Source organism: Hyperolius riggenbachi, chromosome 2 (genome assembly GCF_040937935.1).
Source record: "Hyperolius riggenbachi isolate aHypRig1 chromosome 2, aHypRig1.pri, whole genome shotgun sequence".
Classification (NCBI taxonomy): domain Eukaryota; kingdom Metazoa; phylum Chordata; class Amphibia; order Anura; family Hyperoliidae; genus Hyperolius; species Hyperolius riggenbachi.
Window position 1 is genome coordinate 28,930,703 of NC_090647.1, and position 14,435 is coordinate 28,945,137.

At 43.9% G+C, this 14,435-nt stretch overlaps 1 pseudogene; it reads left to right on the plus strand.

Moving 5' to 3' along the window:
• Positions 1–2,936: 2,936 nt before the first annotated feature.
• LOC137544724 (olfactory receptor 5P68-like) lies at positions 2,937–3,964 on the plus strand (annotated as a pseudogene).
• Positions 3,965–14,435: the final 10,471 nt, after the last annotated feature.

The following is a 14,435-nucleotide window of genomic DNA, read 5'->3' on the forward strand; positions in this document are numbered from 1 at the left end:
GCTTGACTACCTTCTCCACCACCACCAACAGGGTCTGGGACTCCAGGCGGATTGCTGAATTTTTTAGGCCGCTGCTAGCAGCGGCCGCTGTAATAACTTTTCTGGTGCGTGTACATGACTGCCTAATTTTTCTGGCTGCACTGCGGGCAGCTGCAACAACAAAAGAAAAGGCATGTACATGCGCCCATTCCCCTTCGTGATCATTACCTTGCCGTGGTGAAGGGGCTTGCGTATCACAATGAAGCAATGACCGGCGCATAGATGAGTGTCTCGGGGGGCACACAAAAGATAATAAGGTCGTTGCTTCATTGTGGTCAGGCCAAATTTGATCAGCTGGACAGTCACTGTTCTGTCATTCAGCTACATCAGCCAGGCGACCATATGGGCTGTAAAGCCACCAAAACATGCACTCTCGCCATGGTGCGCACCAGTCCAGCACGGCCGTCACTACACAAACAGCTGTTTGCGGTGCGTTACACGGTGGGTTTGTTGTGTCAGTGTGAAGCAGTACCTTAATTACACTACCTGATTGATGTATACACATGCAAGATGTTTTAAAGCACTTTAGGCCTGTCATTTAGCATTCAATGTGATTTCTGCCCTTAAAACGCTGCTTTGCGTCAAATCCAGATTTTTCCTGGGGACTTTTGGCGTGTATCCCACTTCGCCATGCCCCCCTCCAGGTGTTAGACCCCTTGAAACATCTTTTCCATCACTTTTGTGGCCAGCATAATTTTTTTTTTTTTCAAAGTTCGCATTCCCATTGAAGTCTATTGCGGTTCGCGAACTTTAACGCGAACCGAACCTTCCGCGGAAGTTCGCGAACCTGGTTCGCGAACCTAAAATCGGAGGTTCGGCCCAACTCTGGTGTGGATCGGTGGTACACAAGTGATCCCACTTGGCGGCACTGAAAGTGTTTTTTTAATAAACAATACTCAGCAAAAGTCACAGAATATATTTGTGGATCGGTGGTACGCAAGTGATCCCACTTGGCGGCACTGGAAGTGTTTTTTTAATAAACAATACTCAGCAAAAGTCACAGAATATACGTGTGGATCAGTGGTACACAAGTGATCCCACTTGGCGGCACTGAAAGTGTTTTTTTTAATATACAATACTCAGCAAAAGTCACAGAATATATTTGTGGATCGGTGGTACGCAAGTGATCCCACTTGGTGGCACTGAAAGTGTTTTTTTAATAAACAATACTCAGCAAAAGTCACAGAATATACGTGTGGATCGGTGGTACGCAAGTGATCCCACTTGGCGGCACTGAAAGTGTTTTTTTAATAAACAATATGCTACAAAAGTCACTAAAAATGAAAATACGTGTGGATTTTTAACAGCCCTGTGGGTGCTGCAGCTGCTGTCAGCGGTGAGGCTGGAGGCTGGGGCCCTGTGGCTGGCACTGGCAGACAGTACGCTCCGCTAAACTCCCTACCTGCCCAAAGCTAAACCCCAAAGCAAATGGCGCCGATCACACGCGTTTGGGTATTTATGCACCCGAACACGTGACCCGCTCGGCCAATCACAGCGCAAGACGCGCGTTCGACTGAACGTACGGCCACGTTCGGCCGAACGTTCGGCCAAGGACAAGTTTGAGCCACGTGGCCGAGCATCCATCATGGACACTGAGGTGTTCGGATGGTGTTCGCCGCGAACTCGAACTCCACAAAATTTGCCGAATCCCGAACAGTGGCGAACAGTGTTCGATCAACACTATTCTTGGGTGTCTGGCCTAGGAGTTAAACATTAAACTAAAACATTGCAGCTCTGTAGAAAATCTCAGAATTATATTCTACATTTGGTATTGAGTATATTTTCTTCTTTTACTATACATTTAACTATATAATACACTATGATATAATGCTTATTTCACTACCGTATATGACATGCTATATATACATATATAGAATCCCTAATAATAAGATTATACGAAATTCCATATCAGAATCTTCACCTTCTAACTCCAAGCTGTGATTATACCGCCTGCTGCCCCTTGGATTGTAAACAAAGACACTTGGATTTCAATATTGTCCAAGGTAGAGTAAACTTTTAGGATTTACTCAAAGATTTAGACTATCTTGTATCTGGTAGACCTTCTGTCAGCAGTTTATCACTAAACCATGTTCTCTGAATTTCACTACTCAACTTAAATTGACTATACAGGTTTAAATCTTATAAAAATATAATATAAAAGACAATCCATTCTAATCTATAATAAATCAATTCTTCTAATCCATATAATAGATCAAACATGCATGCATATATAATATAAATCAGGATACACTTGCTAATGTCTATAATAACCCATACAATCCTATAAGGTTATATTTTTAAAGGATATTAATTATGTTTTTATTCAATCAATAAATCTTTATTAATTCTTGATATCTGAAAATCTGACAATGGGAATCAAACAAAAGATAACAAAAAAAAAACAAAAAACAGCCAGATACTTACCTAAGGAGAGGGAAGGCTCTGGGTCCTATTGAGCCTTCCCGCTTCTCTCTTGGTCCGCTCATCCAGCGCTGGCTCCCTGGTAGCAGTATTCGACCAATTTGGTCAAATACTGCTCTAATCCCCCACCGCGGGGGACTTCGGCAGTCTTTGGGAGCCCGAGTCTTCTGGAGAGCCCTCTCTATTACTTGCACAACCACAGTATGGAGCCGCCTGTCTTTGGGAGGCCTCGGCTTCCGAAGACTTCTGAAGTCCCCCGCGGCGGGGGATTCAAACACAGGAGTCACAGGTGCTTAACACAGGGGACCGGGAGAGGAGCAGGAAAGCTCTATAGTACCCAGACTTCTTCCCCCTCCTTAGGTAAGTATTGGGCTGTTTTTTTTTTGTTTTTTTTTTAATTCCCAATGACTTTATTACAGGATCCTATTTAATCCGTATTGCATTGTTGTTGTTGTTTTAGAGCAAAGACCCATAGGATGGGAAGCGGGACCAACATCAGTGTATTTGTGCTCTCAGGGCTTGTGGAGATGGAAGGACTAAGATGTCTTTATTGTGCTTTTTCAACTGTTGTTTATTTCTTTATTATGACTTTAAGTATTTCTATTATCCTCGTGGTGTTGACTGAACGAAGCCTCCAGGAACCCATGTACATTCTCATCAGCTATCTGGTCCTCAATGGAGTTTTCGGAACTTCCTCTTTTTTCCCTAAGCTCATAGTAGACTTGATCACCTCAACTGAAACCATCTCTCGCAATGCTTGTCTCGTTCAAAGTGCAGCCTTGGCATTGTTCGCCATTTATGATCTGAGCACCTTTAGCACCATGGCTTACGACCGGTACCTGGCTGCGTGTCACCCTCTGCACTACGTCACCTTGATGACAAATGAGAAGGTTTTGAAGCTCATCATTGGCTCCTGGGTCATCTCCTTTATTGTAGCCCTCATTGCAATTCTTTTGACGAGGAGCCTTCCTCTTTGTGGAGATAAGTTAAATAATATCTTTTGTGATAATATGTCCCTTGTTGCACTTTCCTGTGTTGACTTTTCTACCAGTAGACTTTATACGGCCATGGCAATGACCGTCTACTTTATCATCACCCTTTTAGTCACTGGTTTTTCTTATATAAAGATTTTTATAACCTGCTCCAAGCTCTCCAAAGAATCCCGTCACAAGGCTTTCCACACCCTACTGACACATTTGATCATCTTTTCGATCTTCGTAGTGGGTGTTTTCTTTGTTTTTATCCGGTACAGACTGGGAGAGGTCAAGCTTTCTCTGCTGTTCACGTTCTTCTGTCCATAATACCAATGGTGATTCCTCCACTCTTTAACCCTTTGATATATAGGGTACGGACCCAAGCCTTGAAAATAAAATTATTCGAAGCATTTCGGGAAGCTGCAAATAGAAACAAAATTGCCGAGGAATTTTTTACTCCAAATGATTACAAACTACAAAGAAGACAAAGAAGGGCTACACAGAACAAAGCACACAGCAAAATAAAATAACTTGATTTTCAAAGATTTTATTTTCATTGGTTTTTTTTTGTTTTGGTTTTTTTCCGGAGCCCAGAGTCAGCTAATAAACACTTTTATTCCAAAGTTTACGCTTTAACTTCTGTTTGACTCAATGTGATGTTGCCACATTATAAACCAACAACTGTGTGACGTCTCTCGGTGGTTAGAGATAAAACCTCCAAGGTTCTGCAATGAGAAAGACTAGAGGCCCAATGGTACGGTATCATTGGAAGAGATTTAATATGGGTACAGTAGTATGTTATACTCACAAAGGAAGGTTGCACTGCTGCAACCATGGTCAGAGCCTATGGGAAATTAAACCGTTCCCATTTAGTACCCCCAGGTCTGCTATGCAGGTACTGGGCGGTCACTCTCGTTCGATTATTGAAATACGATGATTTGCAATACTCTATCCTGAAGGGTTGGACAAATACTGAAGATTAACCATAGGAAGCGCCCTAAAAATACTTATAATCTAAATTGCAATAAAAATAGGAGTAGTCTGGTTTTACCTCCTAGGAAAAAAAACCACATGAGGTAGAATGTAATATTTATTGATGCATTTAAGTCAGCCAACGCGTTTCAAGGGAACTGAACTGCTTCCTTAGGTAAATATAAAGTGCCTAAGTTTCAGCAGTCACGAGTGTTGGCACATCTATTAAACTCTTACCCGTGAAACGCATTGTCAATCTTATGTGCATTAATAAATATTACATTCTACCTCATGTGGTTTGTTCCAAGGCAGAGGTGAGACCAAACTACTATTTTTATTGTAATTTAGATTATAAGCATTTTTAGGGCGCCTCCTACATATTGTGAACCTTTTATCTCTGTAAGGTGTAGATCCATGCTCAGAATACATTGAGGTCGATTTGTCAAGACAGGAAAATTAATATCAGAGCAAAAGTGAGTGAAGGCGTGCCCCAAAACAGCCAATCAGGTTTCAACTGTTAGATAAAAGGACTCTGATTGGCTGATGTGATAACACGGCTTCACCTCTGCTCTGATATTCTTGGCACCTGTCTTCTGGTGCACCTGTAAATTTTGGCACCTGGAAATTTGGTGCATTGCGTGTTAAAATAGACTTGCAATGGGCCATATGTAATTCACTTTTTCTACTGAGTTTTCTCAGTGATATTTGCACAATTTGTCATTAAACGCCTTTTAAGCCACCAGCATCCAAAAAAATGCTCAAACTAATGTTGCCAATACTTTTCACCAACTTTTAGGTACATTTTCAATTATAAATGCTGAAAATTTAGTTTAAAGAGAAGCTGAATATGATTGCTTAGGAGATAACTGTATTAAGGAGATAATGGTATAAAAAAAATCATTTTTGTTAAAAAGCCTAAAGGAAACACAACTGTTGCAGCTAAAATCTCACGTGTCTGGACTCAACCAGAGTGACTCCCAGAAATGAAGATTTCTGATTGGCTGGTGATCATGTAAAAAAGGTAGTGCCTGAAACAGCACCCTAGGCAGGATATCCACAACCCAAGACACAAATACATTTTCCTGGGAGACTGAAAGATGGTGAGTGATGTACAAGTAAAGGCAATAGAGGGTTATGTGAGGAGGCAAGAGAGTGTCAAGAGGAGACAGAGGGAGGCTTATATAAGTAAAGGTAAAAGTGAATGACCGAGAGAGAGGATGACACTCATATAGGTGTGTGTATGGTGTGAGCAAATAGGGCTTGATTCACTAAAGGGTGCTAACATAGTTAGCACGCCTAAAAGCTTTGCATGTGCAAACTAGGGTGCTAAGTAGTTTGCATGGCAAAGCTGTTACTGTTCACGTGCTATTTTAGCGCGCGTAAAAGTTTGCGCCCGTAAGGTTTTACTTGCACTACTTTGCATGCAAAACCAGCTGCTTCGCATGCAAAGTATGCTTATCACACTACTTATCACATTACTTAGCACGCGAAGCAGCTGATTTTGCACGTGAAGTAGTGCGCATAAAACTTTATGCGTGCAAAACGTTATGCGCTCTAAACGCATTAGCGCGCAAACAGGCAGTTTGCACGTGATAAGCAGCTTTTCACTGGTGTGCTAACAGTTAGCACACTTCTGTGAATCAAGCCCATAGTGTGTGTGAGTGTGTGGGGTGCATATGGTGTATGCAAGGTGGAAAAAGGAGAGGGGGAGAAAAAGTAAAGGAAGGAAGCATGGAAGAAATGGGAAGAAAGGAAACAAAAGTGAAGGGGGAAGGTAAAGAAACTAAGAAATGAAGGAATTGGTGAAGAAAGAAAGGAAGGTGGAAGGGAAGAAAGAAAGGGAAGGAAGGAAGAAACAGGGCCCGTTCAAGTAACAACTGGGCCCTAGGGCAAAATTAGCCTGGGGCCCCCCCAACAGACACCCCCCGACCAAAAAGCGTCATTAGAGGCCTTTTTTTGCAGCCAAACTTCCCTCCTGGGCCCCTGGAGGAGCAAGGACAGCAGCTACACCCGGCCGGCGGACGCGCTGATGTTGCGGTGCAGTATATACGTTACACCCTATGGGCTTGATTCAGTAAACGGTGCTAACCCAGTTAGCACGCCTAAAGACTTTGGGCATGATAACTAGGGTGCTAACTGGGTTAGCACCGTTTACTAAATTTACATCGCGCGCAAAGTCCCACACTGAAAACTTTGTGTGAGCACAGCGCGGTGTGCGCGAAATGTCGCATCGTGGTGCGACGAAAACGGTTCGTTGATACGCCTATAAGGTCGCATTGGGTGCGACTTTAACGTCACATGGTGCGACATTAAGGTCGCACCCAATGCAACCTTATAGGCGCATCGGGTGAGCTGTTTTTGCTGTGCGCGCGCAAAGTTTGCGCGTGGGACTGTGCGCGCGATGTGAATTTAGTAAAGGGTGCTAACCCAGTTAGCACCCTAGTTATCACGGCTTAAGTCTTTAGATGTGAATTTATCATGCCTAAACTAATTTTAGGCGTGATATAGGGCTTTTCACAGGCGTGCTAACACTTAGCACGGTTTACTGAATCGAGCCCTATGTGTTGTTTTTCTTTCTGTTCTTCTCCCACATGTGACACTATTGGATATACATGAGGAGTACAAGTGCAGCAGTATTGGACATATAAAGTTTGAATCACCTGTACAGAGGACACTGCTTGCAGCTGGGATCACTATCAAGTACCTGTATTACATTGAGTGCAGCGCTATTATTGCATTTATTAAATCCCGTGTATGCCTGTTGTGTTGTTATCAGAATCAGAATCAATTTATTTTCGCCAAGTAAGTTTGCACCTACAAGGAATTTGTCTTGGCAGTTGCTTAACAAACACAAACAAAAACAATACAAGGACAGACAGTGTGAATATTACAAGTTAAGGACATTATAAGTATAGTGGCAGTAAGCAATGTGAGAATTGTTCATGTTTAGTTCTGTGCTGATTACTTTCAGTCCTAGCAGCTCTAACGTGGTTCAGCATTAAGTATGGCTACCGCTTGAGGAAAAAAGCTGTTCCTGTGTCTAGAGGGTTTGGTAGCGATTGACCGGAATCTTACTCCTGAAGGCATGCGCTGGAAGATGGAGTCAGCTGGGTGAGAGGGGTCAGCGGCAATCTGGGGAAAATGGAGTGAGCAGGGTGGGAGGGGCCAGAGGCAATTTTGGTTGCTCTCTTTCTGCACCTGCTAGTTAAGCTAGCTAGCTAGGTAAGCTACAGCCAATTATCCTTTCCGCTGTTCGGATGATGCACTGCAGCCTTCCCTTTTCTAATGCTGAGCAGGAGCCGAACCATACAGTCATAGATGATGTTATGGTGGATTCGATGATTGCAGTGTAGAACTGCACCATTAGATTTTGAGGTAGGCCAAACTTTCTCAGCTGCCGCAGATGGTACATTCTCTGTTGCGCTTTCTTGACAATAGTGGCGGTGTTGTTGTCCCATTTTAAGTCGTTTGAGATCGTGGACCCAAGAAACTTGAATGACTCTACTTGGGTTATTGTGGATCCATTTATGGTTAAGGGAGGTGTGGGGTGTTGCCTGAATGTATAGTGGATGAGTCCATTTTGATTTCTCCTCTTGGGATTGATTTTAAACTAGCAGATTTTAAACTAGCAGATTTATGCACAGGTTATAGGATGGGTTACAGTGGGGGAGCTTAGTAGGCCAGGGGTGTTGCTAGGATCCTAAGAGATCCGGGGCACTTTTGGGCACTCCACACGGAAAATGGGTGTGATCACGCACCAGAATGTGGGTGTAGTCATGGGTGGAGCCTAATTTACATGAACGTAACAGCCGTCTAAGTAGGCCTACCCAGCAAAATGTTGGATGACACTGCCTCTCCATTAATACAAAAAACAAATAAAAAAAATGCAGCATACTATTCAATAAAATGCAAGTGTCCCTGCATCATCAACTGAATGGTTATGTCCCTGGCTTTTTTGTACTGAGCATATGCGCAGCCAGGGCAGTTAGGACACTGGGCCGGATCTGACAGTTTGCTGTGTGTGGTTCACATAGGCACTCATTGCATTGTGGGAAATAACAGCTTTTTCCAGCTTTTTTTTTTGTAGCGATAGCAATGACATGACACAGCAGAGTTGTCGCAATCGGTTCGGCAGCAAACTTATTCATGCACACATCGCTGGTCGCATCAAAACGCAAACTTTATGGCGAGTTCGACCCGCCCCTATACTACATCACCGAGCTAAACTTTGACCCTCTACATCACAGTCAGCAGATACATGGCAGCCAAGCAGGCTGCACTTCCTCCAGGAGCCCCCCCCACCTTATATAAGGCAGCAGCATCGGCCATGATCTCACTCTGTGTTGCTGCAGTAGTGAGAGAAGGGAGAGGAACCTGCTGCAGAGATAAGGAAAGCTTAGTTAGGCTCTTGTAGCTTGCTCCTAGCTGATATTTGTTGTTGAAAAGCACCACAAAAAGAGCTCTTTTGAGAGCTCATGTTCTTGTGATGTGTTTTTTTTTGTGTGTGGCCCACTGACACTTGCATATACAGCCCTGTCTGTTGCAGCTGGCCCTTGCTAATTGCTATACTGTGCCAGGCAGTCCCAGCACATTCAGTGACTATCTTTTCACTGCACCTGTGTGTGTGACAGCTGCACATTTGTAATACCAGTCCATGCCGTGCATACCTGTTCACTGCACCTGCGTGACAGCACATAGTTTTATATACCAGTCACTGCATACCTGTTGTTCACTGTATCTGTGTGTGTGACAGCTGCACATTTGTAATACCGGTCACTGCATACCTTTCGCTGCACCTGTGTGACAGCATGCAGTTTTATATACCAGTCACTGCATCCCTGTTCACTGCACCTGTGTGACTGCACATTGTTATACCAGCAGTCACTGAATACCTTTCACTGCATCTGTCACTGCACATTGTATTATACCTGGGAGTCAGTGCATACCTTTCACTTGAATGGATGGCAGACTTGCCCTCCATAACAGATTCTCGTTAAAGGCATGTGGTGTCATCTCTGGCACACAGCGTTGAGTCAAGGGTCCATCTGACCACATATGCCTGGTCTGCAAAGCACAGTCAGGGCAGGTACATTACTTATACAGCACATTGGGTCCTTCCTTGGATGTGTGGTGGTAGCCGTTTCTCAGGCTCCCACTCCGGATAGGAATCGAACCCTGATTCCCCGGCCATTACTCGTGGTCACCATGGTGCAGAAAGTACCAAAGAGAGTTAACCACACAGTGTAATGAATGGCAGACTTGCCCTCCATAAAAGATTCCCGTTAAAGGATTTCAAGTGTATTCATCATTATACAGGGCCTCGAAAGAGTCCTGTATTGTTATTTGTCGTCACTACCTCCCCGAGTCGGGACTTGCGTGTCGTGCCTGCTGCCTTCCTTGGATGTGTGGTGGTAGCCATTTCTCAGGCTCCCACTCCAGACCAGAATTGAACCCTGATTCCCCAGCCGATCCCTTTCTTTAACAATGGTAATGAAAGAACCATCGACAGTCTGAGCAGCGATGAACCCCGGGACTACTGGGTGCGTAGGCTGACCTATGGCCAGAGCTGTCACAATTTGCCATCCAACTTCTGGCTTGCCCTGCCTCAAGCGTCCTAGAAAGGACATTCAGCGCAACTGGAGGCATTGTCAGTAAGAAAAGAAGTCGCCTAGGTCAAAAAAAGTGTTCAGTACCTCACCTTTATTAAAATGAATGAGGCATGGATCCCAGAGGGCTACTGCCCGCCTGAAGACTAAGTCAGTCTCCACACACAGCATCTCTGCCTGCCTCAAGACTAAGTCAGTCCCCACACAGCATCTCTGTCTGCAGGCCGCCACCACCACCAGGGTCCAGGACTCCAGGCGGATTCCTGAACAAAAAGAATAATAATTTTTCTGGTGCGTGTACATGCCTGCCTAATTTTTCTGGATGCACTGGAGCTGCAACGACAAAACAAAAGGCATGTATATGTGTCATAAAGTTTTAAAAATCACTCATGCGCCTATATATACCATCACATATACAGTTTTAATTAAATTCATAAATTCAAATTCATATATATTACATTAATATGCAAGCAAACACTAGCCAACTTTCTCAGTCCCACCTCCCTATGGTAAACAGTCTGGCACACGCCACAACATATACCTATAGATTGATTCGCTGAGTAAACTTCGTTTTCTAGCATAAAATTGCACCAATCCCTATAGCACCTTTCCAATGTTAAAAAGTGTTTTTGCACCTTAAAAATGGCAATAATAGCCTTTCTTGTTCAAAAATCAATAAAATAAAAATAAAAATAAAAATAACGTCCTGTGAGCTCACAAAGGTATAATTCATAAATCCAACAGGAAAAAGTTCATGTTAAATAGCTTGGATCTCGTCTTGCAAAGCTTTAGGCATACAATTTCATATACATCCACCAGGAGTAAAGTGGCTAATTCCGCATTCCTTGGTATGCAAATTAGATCTTGCAGGATTTTGTATAAGCAGATTGCATTTGCACAGACCTCTAGAAACAAATAGCGTCCTGCAGAACTTTACAAAAGCAGAACTTTTCAAAAACAGATAATGTCCTGGCTAATTCCGCATTCCTTGGTATGCAAATTAGATCTTGCAGGATTTTATATAGGCAGATTGCATTTGCACAGACCTCTAGAAACAAATAGCGTCCTGCAGAACTTTACAAAAGCAGAACTTTTCAAAACTTTTCAAAAACAGATAACGTCCTGCAGACTTTTCAAACTTCCATTTCTTTGCATAACATTCAAGCAAAATAGCGTGCTGCGGGTCCAAAGGACAGTTCAAATAACTCACGCAGCTTAAGGGGTAGATAACTGATTCTTTTATGCTTACGGTTCCGCTATGTCTTCTGGCAGCATGAGCCCCGGCCGGTGGCTCCCGTGTTAACCTGACGTCTGCCGCGGATGTTAAGCACTTTGCTGAAAAATCGTTCCTCAGATTCAATCTGGAACTGTAGAGGTGACGTCACCACTCTGACAACCCAATGCCGACTAGTTTCGGTAGGATACGCCTACCTTCCTCAGGGCGTGTTCTCGTTTGCTTCTCAGCTCTTTTTATATCATAGCTCCACCCCTGTCTCTATGCTATTTGCTACAAATGCCTGCAGTGTGTTTTTCTCCATAGATCTGCATGAAAACATATAAGGACATTCCTTATGTAAAAGCGAACAGTTCCACATGCAAAAGCACCAAGTACAATGCACCAATAAAACAATTTAGATCAGCAGTGACCCAGGAAGAATTTGATATTTATGGTAATTTAAACTGTAACAGCAAAGGTGTAATATATATCATAGAATGCGGTTGCAATAAGCAATACGTGGGAAGAACAAAAAGGAAACTCTCATCTAGAATTGGAGAGCATGTGAACAGTATTAAAAAAAGAAATAAAAAATTGCCACTAAGCAAACATTTCTGGGAATGTCATGGGGGAAGCCTGCAGACTTTTAGATTCTATGCAATTCAAACTGTCGAGAAAGATTGGAGGGGAGGAGACTTTATTCAAAACATGTCAAGAAAAGAAACCAATTGGATTTATATATTGAACAGTTTGGCTCCGCTGGGATTGAATTTAGATGTGGAACTGTTCGCTTTTACATAAGGAATGTCCTTATATGTTTTCATGCAGATCTATGGAGAAAAACACACTGCAGGCATTTGTAGCAAATAGCATAGAGACAGGGGTGGAGCTATGATATAAAAAGAGCTGAGAAGCAAACGAGAACACGCCCTGAGGAAGGTAGGCGTATCCTACCGAAACTAGTCGGCATTGGGTTGTCAGAGTGGTGACGTCACCTCTACAGTTCCAGATTGAATCTGAGGAACGATTTTTCAGCAAAGTGCTTAACATCCGCGGCAGACGTCAGGTTAACACGGGAGCCACCGGCCGGGGCTCATGCTGCCAGAAGACATAGCGGAACCGTAAGCATAAAGGAATCAGTTATCTACCCCTTAAGCTGCGTGAGTTGTTTGAACTGTCCTTTGGACCCGCAGCACGCTATTTTGCTTGAATGTTATGCAAAGAAATGGAAGTTTGAAAAGTCTGCAGGACGTTATCTGTTTTTGAAAAATTTTGAAAAGTTCTGCTTTTGTAAAGTTCTGCAGGACGCTATTTGTTTCTAGAGGTCTGTGCAAATGCAATCTGCCTATATAAAATCCTGCAAGATCTAATTTGCATACCAAGGAATGCGGAATTAGCCAGGACATTATCTGTTTTTGAAAAGTTCTGCTTTTGTAAAGTTCTGCAGGACGCTATTTGTTTCTAGAGGTCTGTGCAAATGCAATCTGCTTATACAAAATCCTGCAAGATCTAATTTGCATACCAAGGAATGCGGAATTAGCCACTTTACTCCTGGTGGATGTATATGAAATTGTATGCCTAAAGCTTTGCAAGACGAGATCCAAGCTATTTAACATGAACTTTTTCCTGTTGGATTTATGAATTATACCTTTGTGAGCTCACAGGACGTTATTTTTATTTTATTGATTTTTGAACAAGAAAGGCTATTATTGCCATTATTAAGGTGCAAAAACACTTTTTAACATTGGAAAGGTGCTATAGGGATTGGTGCAATTTTATGCTAGAAAACAAAGTTTACTCAGCGAATCAATCTATAGGTATATGTTGTAGCGTGTGCCAGACTGTTTACCATAGGGAGGTGGGACTGAGAAAGTTGGCTAGTGTTTGCTTGCATATTAATGTAATATATATGAATTTGAATTTATGAATTGAATAAAACTGTATATGTGATGGTATATATAGGCGCATGAGTGATTTTTAAAACTTTATGAATGCTTGAATGGTGGGGGTGTGAGTAACCCCATTTATCACTGACTGCAGCCAATTGAATTCATTTTATATTGAGTGGGCGCAAATCTACCTGTTTACATTTTTTATGTATATGTGTCAATTCCCCTTTGTGATCATTACCTTGCCGTGGTGAAGGGGCTTGTGTATCACAATGAAGCAATGACCGCCGGCTACATGAGTGTGTTGGGGGGCACACCCAATATAATAAGGTTGTTGCTTCATTGTGGACAGACCAAATTTGATCAGCGCGACAGTCACTGTTGTTCTATCATTGAGCTTCCTCAGCCCGGCAACCATATGGGCTTGAAAATTGCCATCGCCTGCACTCTGGCCATGGTGCGCTCCAGTCCAGCACGTCCATCACTACACAAACAGCTGTTTGTGATGCGTTACACAGTGAGTTTAGTCTGTCAGTGTGAAGCAGTACACTAATTACACTACTTGATTGATGTATACACATGCAAGATGTTTTAACCACTTGAGGACCGCCCCCAGCCGATGGGCGGCGGCAAAGTCCGGGCCCAAACGACCGCAATACGCCCATCGGCGGGGGCGGCTGCGGGAGTGGCTATGCGGCGATCGCGTCATTCGTGACGCGATCAGCCGCCGGGGACTGGCTCCGCCCACCGCTCGTAGTAACCCGCCGGCCGTTCGGAAGCGCCGGCGGGTTACTAGCACCCGGATCGCCGCTGCACATATGTATAATAGGCTTTGTAATGTATACAAAGCCTATTATACTGGCTGCCTCCTGCCCTGGTGGTCCCAGTGTCCGAGGGACCACCAGGGCAGGCTGCAGCCACCCTAGTCTGCACCAAAGCACACTGATTTCCCCCCCCCTGCCCCCTGATCGCCCACAGCACCCCTCAGACCCCCCCCTGCCCACCCCCCAGACCACTGTTTGCACCCAGTCAACCCCCTAATCACCCATCAATCACTCCCTGTCACTATCTGTCAACGCTATTTTTTTTTTTATCCCCCCCCCCTGCCCACTGCCCCCTCCTGATCACCCCCCACCCCTCAGATTCTCCCCAGACCCCCCCCCAGACCCCCCCCCCCGTGTACTATATGCATCTATCCCCCCTGATCACCTGTCAATCACCTGTCAATCACCCGTCAATCACCCGTCAATCACCCCCTGTCACTGCCACCCATCAATCAGCCCCTAACCTGCCCCTTGCGGGCAATCTGATCACCCCC